Raw genomic sequence first — 15562 nt, forward strand, 5'->3', positions numbered from 1 at the left:
GAGCGAGTGCATCTGTTACCAAGTATATTAACGTATGAAAGGCTGTTGTTGAAGACTGCCCACTGCTGAGGGCTGGTGAAGCACAGAAGAGCCTCCTTGAAGTGGTAAATGCTCCATCACTGGCAGCATTCAAGGCCAGGTTAGACAGAGACTTGGGAGATGGGGTCCAGTGTGAGGCATCCCTGCCCATGGCAGGGGGATGGAACTGGATGATCTTAAGGTCCTTTCCAACCCAAACCATTCTGTGACTCTATGTCCAGATCCAGCCGGGGCTGGCAATAGTCAAGAGGTGAAAGGAGACTGTGATCCCATCCCATTTCCTAATGGGAAGTTGGATGCACAGCAAAGCTACCACCACTGCTACCTGCTGTCTACAGAGGGCAGCTGGGCAGGGCAGCAAGCTCTCTCCTGCCCAGGAAAGCAGGGGCCCTAGGCACAATGCAACATGCCAGCACTGGCATTAGCTGCCTGTTGCACCATGAAACAGGGATGCCAAGCTTTTCAGGAGCACAGGGACAGCAGGTCAATGGGTGGAATGGAGCCCTTGCTATAGCTACAAGCATCTTCACAGGAGAAAGTGTTCGCAGTTACAAACACTGGGCTGAAATCACTCCTCTTTGCTCCCACCAGTAACTCCTGCTGCAGTAACATGGTACTGCTGTATTCCCACAAGGGAACCCTCCAATCTCTATAGGTATTCTACACACTTGAAAGATAAGCACAGGGGAAGGAACACATAAATCCAGATTCTCCATCTGTAACTGAAGCAGGAATGAAGACAAATCCAGGCATTAACAGGAGGCACATCAGCCCTCCAGCACTGAACTGGAAGCTCAGGAGGTATGAGAGAAAACCACAACTTCAGTGGGAAAATGCAAGCCTTGGCCATTCACTCACCTCAAGCAGAAATTGAGAAGACCCCATTCTCTAGAGATGAATTCATCTCCAAAGAGGCCTGAGACTTCACCCAGGCAGTAAATGAGACTTAAAACCTACTAAACCCACCATGAGCTTTTCCCTCTCTGGATGAGAATGGGGAAGCAGGGAGGAACGGAGGCATTTCATAGTTGCATCTAACCTGTTTTCTGGATGAGCTTTTCAATGATCAGATTCAGTCTACTGTAAAAACCTTCCCAGGGAGAGAAACCCTCGGAGCATGAACCCAAAATGTAATGATCTGGGAAATGTATTCCTCTTTAGGGGGAAGAAAACCGGTTTCACCTTTGTGCTCCCACTTTTACTGTTCACAAACTACAGAGATTTGTTTGCCACAACCAAAGGCACAAGGATCAAACACCCTGCCCCTCGGAGGAGCTGCCAAACTGCATCAGATCCAATGTCTGTCTGCTCATTCTCCTCCTCACGTTAAGTACCAGGAAGAGACTGGCTTAAACGTGTGGTTTAATAGACCTGGGGCAACGTTTATCAGCATTAGCCATCAGTTTGACATACTTTTGCCATCCGTAGCAGTGTCCCCCCCTTTGGTGACTCTCAGTGAGTGCCTGGCCTCAGTGGCTCCCGGTGCCAATGAGTTTCATGGTAGTTATATGGGATACTAAGCAGCACTTTTCACCAGTTAATGCAGTTCTGGCTACATCCGTGCTTCCCAATTCTGCTGCAAGGTCTGCTCCCAGATCGATGCTGCTGTGCCACCCAGAGCCTCCCTGTGACCATGCTACCCCCTGGAAGCTTCCGTTAGCACAGCTCTTCAGGGTCAGCAGGGCTCAGCCCTCGGTACACAGGGGAATGGTGCCTCTGGAGAGCCACATCCGTGCAAAGCCCCAGGGAACTGCATCTTCCACGGCACTGGGCTTGCGACCCAGATGTCCCCATTTCACAGGAGCTCTGAATGCAGCCGCTCTTGATCCTCCATGCCCTGGACCTCAGGTCTCTACTATGGCAAACCAAGCAGAATACGAAATGCTTCCAGCTCAAAACTGGAGGATTTTACAAGCACATGAGTAACCATGCGGGCTGAGGAGTCCCAGAGAGCCCAGCCAGTCCCTTGGATAACTGGTGCTGCCCACAAGCAAACCGTACCACCACGTTTGTCAGTGCTGAGCATCACTCCAGAAAGGACTCCTTTGCTTTACAGCCAGGTTGTAGCAAGCACCTTTATCATCATGGTTAAAACATGAATTATCAGACTAGCAGAGATCACCACGAGAACCAGGCACAGCAGGCAGCTAAGGAGCAATGTCACACACATTGCATTGAACGCGTTCTGCAGAAGAGCATAAGGCAACGGGGAGAAGGCTTCAGTCTCTACCCTGAACAACTGAAACTGCTCAGGACATCGGTAGGGGGGCGAGAAGTTCCTGCATTATTTCCAGTAAAACCTTGATTTGATTCAGTCCCTATTGCTCTTTGCTTACCAGGTCCCGAAGGCTTGCGTTCATGTTAGTCTAATCTCACACAGCACTCAACACCGGAGCAAAGAGGACTGCAGCCTGCAGCCCGTCCCAGGGCTGCAGAAATACAGCCAGGCTTTAAGGAGATCCTGTGTTGTCCCAAGAGGGTGGCACGGGGCTTCAGATCTGAATCCCACCCAGCCTCAGTCCTCTCCCCAGGACAGAACTGACCCACTTCATAAATGGTGCTCTCTTCCTTCAGCATCCAAACGCTGCTGTATCATTTAGCACTACCCAGGGGCTAATTTTCTCCCTCAGGGATGATAGATTGGATCCCACAATTTCTCTCTCCCCTTGAGTTTTCAAAAGGTCTTTCAAGTGTAATATACTCAGGTATTTATACATCAGTCTGCGTTACCTAAGGCACATAATATAGAGGCCTAGATCATAGCAACATCATTACAGTGAGTTTTCAAGAGAGCGAGGGGAATAGAGAAATAATTCTCTGTGGTGCCTTTTCTATTTGTATGCTGAAGCTTAGAGCAGCTGCTGCCTTGCACACACCTTCAGAAATGGAGCATTTCACACCAGAAGCAAAACCAGCGAGGTAAGGGGCAACGGATCCCCCAGAGCTAAACAAACAGCCTTTGTCCCTTTAAATCACAGGCCCTTGCACATCACCTTGGCTCCTGTCTTCTGCTGCTTCCTCCCGCTCCTTAATCCCTTGAAGCTGTTGCACACCTGCCTTTCAGAGCATTCGTGCTGTATTTTCACACTGCCAGGGACACTGCAATGTGAGAGAAGGAGGTCACGGCTTGGCTGCTTTGGGGAGCAGCATCAGCCCCTCTCCATAGCGTGCATGGTGCTGCGGCAGCTCAGCTGCAAGCAATCTGTTCACCCACAGACCCGAAGGCAGAGTCTTCTCTTTAAGAACCTGCTTAAGATTTTGTTGGGCTGAAACTGGGCTCAAAAGGCCTCTGCCCACAGGTAGAGTTCTTTGGTACAACACTTCTGATGTCAGCTTACGCGGTTCCTAAAGAACATAGCACACGTTTCTGACCGAAATAAAATACCAAGGTGAAAGGACTCCAGAAGGGCTGTAAACTCTCCCGCTTCCTCACCAGCTGACACAAGCAGGTCAGAGCACTCTAATAACAGCCCTTTAGTGCTGTGCTCACAGGGCAAACGAAAATCAGGTTCCTCTGGCACTCGGTGATGTACAAGCATCCTGCTTTATGTTAGCTAGAAGCTATGAAGGGGCATACAAATGCCTCCTAGTCAGCCACCAGTGGCCAGGGCTCTGGCCATGCGGTCCCATGTGTCCCTTTCACCCCCAGCATCTGCTCCCCATAGGTTTCATTCTGGTTTATAAAGGCATTTTAATACACTGACTCACCTCCAAGGAACAAAGTGCCTGGCGTTTGTTTAAGTGTCTTTATTAGACCTGAAACAAATACTGCATCATTTAACTTGGAAGCTTTTGTTGCTGGTATCAGTCATGTTCTGCAAATCACAGACTCAAGGCTGCATCTAACCCCTAATAAGCAAGCAAACTGCTATTCGTCCACCTCCCTGCTTTCCCCTAGCTGCTGTTATCTCTGTGTGAGACTGGGAATTGGAGGAAAGAATGACCCAGTGATTGTCTAAATCAGCCCAGCTCTAATTTACTGGAATATGGTTTGAGCAGCTAATGTAACACCTACTGTGAGCAAGATGGAGCTATCTCCAGGACTTCGGTAGGCTGGGAATATTCACTTAAATGGCATTGTCTGGCTGCTCTCACTGGAGGGCCTGCTGTACCACCGAGAGCAGTTAACCCTTGGAGTGTGAAATTGGGTCAGAACCAAGCGCTCGGCTGCAATTGGAGAAGTTAACTTTGAGCAGACTCAGGTGTCCTGCTTGCCTCTGCCGCCTTCTGCACTCCTCCTGTCACAAACAGCTTGAGCGATTGCAGGGCTCAGGCAAACAGACACGGGCGAGGGGTCCCCAGGATGCCCTTGGGCTGGCAGGAGCTCCCCCGGCTTCCACTCCTGTGGTTACCCATCACATTCCCCACAGCTGGCTTAGGCAGCAGGTCTCTCCCTAGGGAGAAAGGAGGGAGGGTTTTTCCCTTCTTCAAACTACTGGTCTGAGGATGCAGAAGTCGGTGCTTCCCTCCCCGTGCCCTGGTACAGAAGCTGAGCTCCCCACAAAATCACCTTCACTCCTCACGATGAGGAGAGAGGAATAATCCCTCCTTTCCCCACCGACTGTAAGCATCGCAAGGCAGACCCTGGGTCTTGTCCTGAGCACGTAAGGCAGCAGTACCTGCGGGGCCGGGAAGATGCTCATGCTATAAACAGTCTCATTTTCGACAGCAAGGTCATTTCAAGATGTGAAGTCAACTCTCACAAGTGACTCTGACACAGAAATCCTGTTTTAACAGCTTTTGGTAGAAAATGCATTTAACCTTTTCGAATGGAGGGATATGTTTTCAGGAAGCAGTGCTTTCCCATCAGATCCTGTGGCATTTTAAATAAGAGTATGTTTGTTTTAAATGAATTAACCCAGTTTCACAGATGGGGAAACTGAGGCACAGAAGAATGGAGTGGTGGAACAGCTGGAACCAGCTATGGATCCATCTGGTTCCTGAGCACCACAGCTGTCAGTGAACCCAGTCCCCTCCCTGAGACACAGGACCAGTTCAACAGCTAAGAAGGGGGCTATTCCAGCATCCTGGAGCAGCCCTTTTCCCCAGGACCCCAGCAGGTTCCCTTCATCAGCAGCTTTGTCAAGACAGGATTTGGCCATCTTCCCATGCAGTGAATTCCCACTGAAGCTGTTTCAGCCACAGGTGCCATCCATGCTCCTTTTCATTGACAAAAGGCAACAGAAAGGATGCAATGCTTTCAGCCTGAACTCCCATCCTTGTGGAACTGCTGGAGTTTAATCGCTCACGGAGCCAGAGTTCCAGGTTAAGCTGCATGTAATCCTTTACCTTGCGATTCACTGGGTATGTGCAGGTAGCACTGAACCTTCTGGTTTAAAACCTGCCTTCTAGCAAGCCCAGCTCCCATTAACCTCTGCAGGTCAGGAGCAGATGAGCTCCCTCAGCCTGAAAAGCTGAATCAGTAGGGAGCACCCTTGTGCTGCTCCACTTCCCACGCTGGGGGATGCCTCTGGCCCCTTTACACTCACACAGCCTTTGCATAGAGGAGGCCACTTGCCTCCCAAAGAGGAGCCTGCACACACACAGCCCCATGTTATCCCACAGCCAGGCAGTGGGTAGGGTGGGCATGGGCTAAGGGAGCAGCCTGGATGCAGACCATACATCTTTCCACATACATCCTTCCCCAGAGCAGTGATACGCTGGCTCACACTGGACCACTGACATCACAGGAGGATGCCCTGACCACACTCAGAGGAAGGCCTCTGTATTCCTTTTCGGAGCCATTCACCCTCTCAGGAACAAGGCATCTTGCTTCGTTCTAAGGATGCCTTTCCCATGCAGAGACAATCTTTTCACACCAGCCTGCAGGCAGACTGCAGCAGCTTTAAAAGCCGCTTCCAAAGGAACAACATTAACGAGCGCGGCCCCATCTCTGCAAACACAGAGAGAAAGCAAGAAGGACTGAAGAGCAAGAGGCAGATGTGAGGTCAGCTTGAAAAGCCACTGTGCTACTTCAGAGGGAAAGCCCACGTCTGGCAGAGGTGCCTGGATGACAGAGCCCGTCTATGCCACTTGCTGCCCACATCCCACTGCTCAGAGCAGACATCCAGCACATCCAACAGCACAGGCTCCAGCAGCTGAACCTCCTCCTGCTTCTGCAAAGCCAACCCACCACCGAGAGCCAACCGATGGGCTGAGCCGCTGTGAGACCTACCCAGCGAAGCAGGAGCACGTCCCTCCCCTTTCTTGGACCACCTGAAGTAGGCAATCACCATCACAGCCCATCAGCTGGTGACCTCCCCAGGCACCTGGAGCACTCCAAGCTCCAGAAGGGTAATAGCTGGGTGGGGGTTAAAAAAGAGGGGTTGGGAAGGGCATGGAGGCTTACCCGGTTCCAACCCCTGCCATGGGCAGGGATACCTCAAACCAGATGAGGATGCTCAAGGCTCTGTCCAGCCTGGCCTTGAACGCTGCCAGGGATGGAGCATTTATCACTTCTTTGGGCAACCTGTGCCACCACCTCACCTTGTCCTGCTCTAGCTGCAGTTAAAATCCAGTTTTCAGTTGCCATGTGACTTTAAAAACAAAACCACCCCCCCACCCCCCCAAACAGCTTGTATCTAATTCTCCAAGGAAATAATGAGTTTCTGTTATTAAATAATGTAAAATGATTGAGGTGAGTCATAAAGCATTTGTATTAACACTAATGGATCCACGATTAATTTTTGTCTTTATTTTATTATTATAAAACTTGCCTGCCCCCCCCCCCCCCCCCCCCCCCCCCCCCCGGTCCTCCCCATCACATTTTGTTCTCAGGGGAAGTAATCAAGGCTTCACTTGAATTTCTCATTACTTGAAAGGCTCCACATCACAATATGGTAATGGGACAGTTTCGTAATTACAATTAAAAAATAGAGCAAAAGAAAACTGGAGAGGTTTTCAGAGGCTTTTGTCTTGCAGTCACCCAGAAATCACTGAATTGCTTTAGAACACACTTAAAAGAGAAGAGGGCAGTTTTGATTTAACTGTTATGCAAGAACCGTTGCACCTGAGCTTCACTTTGGGAAGTCCACCCTCCCTCATTTCCCTCAATCGCTTCTCCCCTCCTTTATCTTTCCTTCTCACAAAGTACTGGGCAACTTTAATTTCCAGTAAGATGCAAAACTAGAATGGGAACACTTGCATTTTACCACTCGTTTTCCTGAGGCAAATTACCCACCTTGTGCCTCAGTTTCCAGCCCGCAGTGGGAGCTAAGGAGCTAAGGCTATTTTGCTGTTTTCACCCAGAGATCTACAGATTTATGCCCCATAGTCTAAATCCTGCCTTCAGGAGCAGGACGCAGGTGGCACAGTTGAGCAGAATTAGCCCTGTTCTCTACTAACAGGCTTCGAGATCCCACAGGATATAAGGCTGGATTAGATGTGACAAATAATAATGATTATTCTTATTATTCCTCCCAGAACTGGCCTAAGACATCATCAGCTTCACAGATGTCAACGTGGCAAGGCATTACGCTTTATGCAGTGCCCATGAGGGGTGGAGGTGGAGGAGCCGCTGCCCCATCTCCTCCCTCCCCCTTTCCATGGGTCCAGGCGGGTGCCTTCGGTTCTGTGCCTGGGGTCAGATGGGTGCCAGCTGTGAAAGGCAGCCTGGCTGCTGGAGCCGGGGCAGGACTGGCTTCCCTGAGCATCAGCACAGCTCCCAGGGCCCCGGCCTCTGGCAGGGCCCCATTAGACGCTGCTGGGAAGCAAATAATGCCAAAATGCAAATAGCAGCAGCAGCAAATTCTTGATTAAATATGAACAAGCGCAGAGAATTGCTTATGTCACTCACCCCACTCCTCTCTGTCATCCATCTGTCTGCTTCCCTCCTCTTGCACCATCTCTTCCCCCGGCCATCTGTTCGCACTCTCCCTCCTCTTCCCTCCCTGTCCCCACACCCCCTTCCTTGTGCTGCTCTTTCAGTCTGAGTGGGTCCCACAGAGCTGCTCCTCTCCCTGCTTCCACGCTGGGCCAAGCCCAGGGCTGTCCATTACTGGACCAAGGTCTCTGGTGTTGGTCTGGACAGTCAATGGGGATGTTCATGTCAGCGCAGGGAAGATGAAGACAGGGCTCCTGCTCCCCCGCATCCCCCTGGCATCCTGCTTGAAGGACAGAGAGGGAGGTGGAAAAGGGCTTTTAAACCAGGTTAGCAGTGCCATTTGCCCTGTTTGTGCAAGGAGGTATTTCCTAGTTTTGAAGAGCAGCCACTTCGAAGTGGGCCTTGGGGCAAGAAGGTTTCACAGCCCTTCCCTCTTACCCTGGGATGCCTGGTCTCAGGATTCCATTTGGGCCAAGGGCAAAATAAAAGTAAAACTATTGAAGTTTGGCTGTACGTGTAGGTAGTTAACATTCAGTGCTCGTAATGGGAAAGATTAAACCCACCCCCAACATCATTTACACCAGTGCAACGTCTGCACAAACTGCTCCTGAATCAGAGCAGTGCCCTTTTGCTGCACCTTGCAGGGTTTTATTTGCTTTCCCCTGGAGTTAACAATAGCACGAAGCAAAGGCACCCGATCGATGGGCTACGGAGAGGACACAAACCTCATTGTTCCAGCGCATCACCTACATCTTCCCACAGGGCAGGAAGGATGCCCGCTGCCTGGCTGGGTTAGCACCAGTGCTCCTGCTGCAGGGGATCTGCTTGCTACCATGGAAGCCAACAAGACTGGCTGCTGCTAGAGACAGAGATTGGGTTTGATCCAGACTGGCAAACTCAGGGTTCCTTTAAAAGAGCTGAATAAGGGCCCTGTGTGACAAGAAGGAAATAAAACTATTGGATTGTTGGCTTTGATAAATCCTTTCCCTGACACATTCCTCAGACTTTGTCTCAGCAAAGGACAAAGGATAATGGTACAGGGAGAGAGATGGTGTCCTTTTTGCTGGTAATTTAAATACAGTGAAACAATGACATAATATCAAGGTAAAGCTGGTAGAAAAATAACCTGACTGTGCACCTTCTTTCCAGAGTCTCCAGGGTGGAATCAGTTTAGATTGATGCATGATAAAGGAACGAACCTGTTGCCTGAATGGGGTGGCTCTTGGTGCAATAGGCAGAGCTGTTATCAGACCTGTTAAACAAATAGAGCTGTGAAGTGCAGACATATTGTCTGAAACACACACCAGGCTTTCCAGGCAGCCGAGATCTTCTTAAGGAATCCTTGATAAAGGAACAAGCCTGTTCAAGTTAATGGATATCCTCAGGTGGTGCTTGGAGAGGATGCGTGAAGTGAATGGGGATCTATGCTGCTGCTGCTGCTGCACATCCCTCCCCTGCACAAACACACCTTAGTTCATGGGAGCACTGCCTTCACTGGAGCAAGAAGAAGAAAGGGACATTAATGCACCCAGGGGGCAGAAGGTAGTGATGGGTGAGCCAGGCTAATGGGAGAGCCCCAGCCCTGCTCAGTGGTGGCAGAAAAGGAGCATTTGGGCTGTCAGGGTGTTGGACCTACAGCTGAGCCTTTGGATCAGGACTGCTCACAGAACAAGGGGGAATACAGAGGGGCCATGGCTCAGGGCTGCTTTGCCCAGAGTCCCACGTCCAGCGGCCCTTCCAGAGAAGGGAAATGAGGTGTGGTACAGGACTTGTCCCCAGCACATGTCCTGCAGGACATGAGCATCCTTCAAGGGCTGAAGAGCTGAGCAGCTCCGTCCTTAGTCCATGCTGTACTATCCTGACCTTGAGATCTTCCATCTGGTGATAAGAATCAGACGCCAAAGTTCCTTTTCAAATCAGCTTCACACCCCCTTCCTGTCACAAGCATCTTTGGACTTTGTCCTGATTTGCCCCAGCTTGAGTGAGAAGAAAGCCAGGCTCTATTCAAATGGGGTTTTAGCAACAAGAAGGGAACGGTAATTCCACTGCAATGCTTTTCCTAAGGACAAAATACCCTGCAGTTTGTTTGTGTGCCTGTGACAGGGAGGATTTTTCATGCTCCCACCAGCCCTGGGGTTCAGACACCTCTTGGAAAGATGTCCAGCTTCGGAGGAGGTTTCATCTTCTTTGGAAAGAGATAATGAGGGAACACACACACACACGTGCCCCACGCTCACAGCTTCATTAGGAGCTGCTTTCTCCTGCAGCTGAGGAAAAGGTTGCCTTTTGGTGGTGGGGATGGCTGCGTTGTCAGGCTTCATTAAGGCGCGTGCGTGCGTATGTGTGTATCCATGTGCATACGTAGGTGCTTATGGATGTCTCTGAACAGGAGAGGTTTTTAACTTGTTGGAACCTGTGAAGTTCCTCATCCTGGTTCCATTTTTGGAAGCCGATTTTGATGAGTTCTCTCCTGTCGCTGCGCAGAGAGCATCTAATCATGCTGCACAAAGACAGCCACAACTGACAATGCATCTCCCTCTTCCAGGAGAAAGGAAGAGGGGAACAAAATGAATAATTCAAATGATAATTAGCAGTGTAATTATTCCTGTTTTTAGAGTAACCTACAGGACAGAACATCAACGGTATGAGTCACTGCCAAAGAATAAACAGAAATCATTTGTCCTGGTACTTTAGAGAGGGACTTGTCAGAGACTTTCTCTTCTGATCTCGCATTGGCATCAGGAGTACCCTCCAACTGCTCCCTGTAAGGTCAAAGCTGGCATTAGTCATCTGGAATGGAAGGAGAAGGGGAGTCTCAGAAGCAGTGCCAGAGCACGCAGTAGAGCCATCATAGCAGGGAGCAGAGATGAGACCCATCAGCTGAGCACCCGTAACATCAGGCAGTGGTTTGGGCTTGATTCAGGTCGGGGAGCAGTCTTCTGCTGTGCATCTACACAGCCTGGTGTAGCAGATCCCAACTGCAGGGCTGGGCTTGATGTGCTCCAGTCCTGCATGTAACAATGCCCAGAGCTGGGCTCTGCATGAACCAGGGCTTGAGATCTTCAGGTGCTGAAGCATGGGGAAGGAAAGGGGGGGGTTTATCCCTGTATTTTAGGCTGGACTGGGAGGTGAGAAGGTAAAATCTCAGTCTCAAGGCCTCCACCCTGTGCTTGGGAAGAGCCGAACCCTCTGTACAGAGCCGAGTCGTCACTTACAGATGCTGCTCTAATGCTTTCTGATGGGGCTACATGCAGTAAGGCTGGACTTCAGCTACAGCTCAGATCTCTGCTTAACCAACAGCCTATGAACCTTCCAAACCCACATCCACTCCCATTTGTTAAAGACACATCTCTCTTTAACAGGAGTTCTGTGGCTGGAGATGTTCCCATCCAAGGAGACACTGAGGCAGCAGCAGCCTGTAAAACCGAACAGCGGGATGCCTCTTGGCACTGTAACACATGAAGAAGGGAAGAAAGATGTCTTTAATTTGCCTGGTAATGATCAATATAGAATCAAACCCGACCTTGAATTTTAATGGCTCTGTGCTAATAGAAAGCCACTTGCAGATGGATGGAGGAGGACCAGAATAGCCTGCAGGAGGGAGGGCTCGCTGGTCCATTGCACAGCAGGCTCAGCACCCCGGGCGGCCACCCCTGCCACCATGGATGTGCTTTTCTGGGGCTGGCAGAGGGAAAAATCGCTGTGGGGTGGCAGTGGCTGGGGATGGGCCGCTGTGGGCACAGGAGACAGCAGGACCCAAGGGTGCCTGGGCTCCTCCAAGCATGTTTCAAAGCACTGCTTTAAAATCAAAGGCATTTACAGAGAGGAAAAGCAAGTCAGGAAGCAGGGTCCATGGCAGCACCCAGAGCAGGAGTGGGTCTCACAGGCCCCCATGACACTGGGTCCTCTTTGGTGCTCCCTGTCTTTGACATGTATCTGATGCTGTGCAGACAAGGCGTCTCTGCTCCTGACCCAAGGCACTGACAGCATTTGCAATTGGCAGGGACTCCTTAAAAAGGGGGGAAAAAAAACCCAGAAGAATTTATATATACATTCATATAGATATAAATAAATAGAGATGAGATTGACCAGTTGAAATTATACAGCAGCTGTTAACATTGACATCTTTATTTGCGGCATCAATTGTATTTGGCTTAATCTTGTTCCCACAACGCTGAAAACATTTGACTCATCTTCTGTGTTTTTTTTGGTGTTGATATAGAATCATTTTGACAGTTATCCTATTGGCTGCTAATAAATATCTGCACTTTCTCTAATCAATCATAAAACAAATCCAATCGCCTTTTCGGTTTTTATTTGACCTTAATCCTAACAAATCTCCCACAGTTTCATTGAATTTACTCATGAGCCAGCAGAAGAAGAAAGGAAAAGAGTGGGTACCCGTTGATGCCTGTCCATCTGTTGGAGGCAATGATAGCTGAGAGGAGATGAGATGGGAACCAGGAAAATACTCATCTGTTGTCTGACACTGTTGAATCACCCCAGCCAGATCCCGTTGCCTTTTGTGTCTTGCTTCCCCCCCCAGGAGGACCAAGTAAAACTGCAGGAAGCTGAGCACCACATTCTTCAGTTCCCTCAACCAAGGATTCGCAGGACGGGCTGCCTGCTGTCAACCACACAAGGGAAGGGAGTTATCTTGCTTCTGCAGGAGCTCCAGGAAGGACTTCTCCTCCTTAGCTGTCGCATGCTTAATACTCACCAGTCTGCAGGTTTCCCCCTTCCTGCCCCATAGGGGTGCAGAGTAGTGCAGCTGTGGAGTGGGGGATCTGGTTCTTGTAGCGCAGTTGAAATGGAGGGAGCTGGAGGGCAAAGGATGCTCCATCCGGGGTGTTTCCCAACACACAGCCGTTCCTGCCTGTGTGATGTCTGTGTTCTTTCCCCTCTCCCCTCCCAGACTTCTGCCTGCAGAAACAATCCTCTGAGCACTTCAGAACCGCCAGTGAGACGAGGCGAGGCTTCCCTGCCAGCACAAACCCTGTCTCATGTGCTGGGGAGGAAGGATGCTCTTGCATCATGCCTGATCTGCCCTTACTTACCACCACCCCAGGAGGGACAAGGATGCTTTCGAAGCAGTTCTGGTACCCACTTTGGGAATATCTCCCTTCCTCCACACCTACCAGAGCAGGATTCCGAATCCATATGAATAAATGAATAAATAAACCCCATCCTGCAGTCAAAGAGGGGGCATGTGTGTGAAGGGGGGGAAAGGATGAAAGCAGGAGAAGCAACTTTGTCCTCTGGTGCCAGCAGCGCCAGGCTCCTGCGGTTGGAACCCCAATGAGAGCCAAAGTATCTTCATCATTATCTAGCTGCAAATGGCAGCTGCTGGAGCAGCCGCTGCTCGGGCAGGACAGTCTCTTTTACGAGAGCAGGAAGGGAACAGTGGGGCAGGGAATTAAAATATGGGCTACAAATTGGAAACGGCAGGAGGTGGAGGGGGATTCGGCTTAGCCGGCGGACGCCCAGCGTGCTCCCTATTTATGCTATGCCAATGACTTTGCTCTCGAGCAGCTCGCTGGAGAGAAAGAGAGAAGAAGGGATATGTGTCTTGCAGCTTGCCTTGGCCCAGGACGTTCCTGCAGAAGCCAATTGCAGGAGAGACTGCAGAGCCGCAGGGATGCAGCAGCCCTTCTGCAGCCATGAATTACCTGCCCTTGTGCAGGGTGCTCTGCTAGAGGATAATCTTATCCATAAGGAACTGGCTGGGGAGGAAGGGCAGATGCAGCAGTGGCTGCTTCCACTTATGGAACCGCAAACCCCATGTGAGGCTGAGCACAGGCTCAAGGCAGGATTTGACCTGTAAAAGCTCATCCCCAGCCTGTGCAGGGGAACCTGAGCTCCAGTTTGTGCTCCTGTGTGACCTTGTGTCTCAGTTTTCCTGCCTTTAAAATGGGAATTGGTGCCCAGCACTCAGAGCACCAACAGGATGGGTACAGAGGGGTACGAAGTGCTCAGACAGGTCTGCGGTGGGGCCATGCAGCCCTGCCTGGACCTGTGGTCCCTCTGCATGTGGATGTCCCTTTCCAGCAGGTTTCTGCCCTTGTCTCTTCTGTGGCCCTGTATCACCCCAACCCCAACCAACAGGCCTCTGCTTGGCACGCACCGAGGGGAGAGAAGCACGCGAAGGAGGAGAGCGGTGCCTGAGAGGTGCCTCCCTGCTACAGCGAGGCCAGAAATAGAAACGTGGGGCTATGAATTAAACACGCTGCAATCACTCATCTGTCTCCAGCAGAGAGTTCAGCTCAGGGTAGATCCAGCCTGGATGGATGGAGGGGTGCAGGGCATGGCCGTGGGTCAGCCAGTGCCCTACCCCACTGGTTTCTGTGCCCTTGCCATGGCATCCTCACTCTCCTGGCACTGCTGGGGTCTTTGGGACAATGCTGACCAGTCCTGGGTGCTTCCCAGCTCCTTGGTACCTTGAAGTACCCCCAAAGAGGGTACTGCTGCCCAAGGGTCAGAGCCAATGGTTTCCTTTATATGGGCACCATGCCTGACCCTGCAGAAAGAGTTGGGCTGCAAAGGAGTCCTGGGGAGGCACAAAAACCCCAATGTGCAATGATGTGACAGGCATCTCCATGTGAAAATAGCCAGAATGTCAATCTATAGGTTCCTCCTATGGCAGGGGATGGTACTACCCTGTTATTTAGGGTGTTCCCAGCCTCAGAGGGGAGAATGGGGCTGCACTTAACATCTTAAACCGTCATCGGTTGGGATTGCGGCTCCGGTGGACCCGAAACTCTGTTGGATCCTGTGCCTTGGCACGAAACACGGGCAGGGCCTCATCCTGCCAGCACACAGCCCAGCTCCTGAAAGCGGGGGCTGTGCTGTGAGAGTGCCACAAGCAGGAGGAGGAGCTCAGCCCTGGGGCCAGGCCACCGGGCTCCGCTCCTCCCGTTGGGCTCCCTCCACTCCCAGCCATTGCCTCGGTTCCCCTGGGGGGCACTGAGGAGGGACCAGCCTTTCCCAGAGGCAGGCAGGCACCAGGGGAGCATCACTTGGGCAGGGGATGATCAGCCTTGCTGGCAGCTGTCTCGAGTGGATGTGATGGATGGTGCCCGAGTACTGGAGTCTATCGCACGCCTCTGAAGTCCAGCAGACAGCAGAGCTCACTCAGGATTAGCCCCGCGCATGCCTGGAGCCGCGGGGCTTGAGACAACTCCAGGAGTGACAGGGAAAATGAAGGAAGTAATTTAGAGCCTAACGAGGGGAAATCCACAAAGCCCTGGCTCAGCCTGAAGCTCGAGAAGGGGCTTGGTTCTCATCTGGCTTTGCAGATGCTCTGAGCGAGGTTTCCTGACTCGCAGAAGGAAACTCATGGGGATTTGGCACCGGGATGGCTCCTTCCTCCCATCTCTATCATCGCTTCATTGAGTGAACTCTCAGATGATGCACAGCATCTTCAGCTCACGGATAAAAAGCCTTTGCTGCGTGGCTCTCTCAGATGGCAGGTGGGGACACAGTCAGTCGTGTAGATTGGCTACGTGCAATTAGGCTGCAAATGCAGCTTGTGCACAGACCAGCTGCCGTGAGCTTATAGATCTCCACTCAGCCCTGCACACACTGGAGCACTTACCCTGGTCCTCAGGGGCAACCACTGTCCCGTTCCCTGCTCCTCTGCCTACAGGCACCATGTGTCCCCCTCTGCATGTATCCAGGTCACTTCATGCTTGTGGAGATGAC

The sequence above is a fragment of the Pezoporus occidentalis genome, unplaced genomic scaffold (genome assembly GCF_034315485.1).
Source record: "Pezoporus occidentalis ecotype Australia unplaced genomic scaffold, CSIRO_AGI_Poc_V1 ctg202, whole genome shotgun sequence".
Taxonomy (NCBI): domain Eukaryota; kingdom Metazoa; phylum Chordata; class Aves; order Psittaciformes; family Psittacidae; genus Pezoporus; species Pezoporus occidentalis.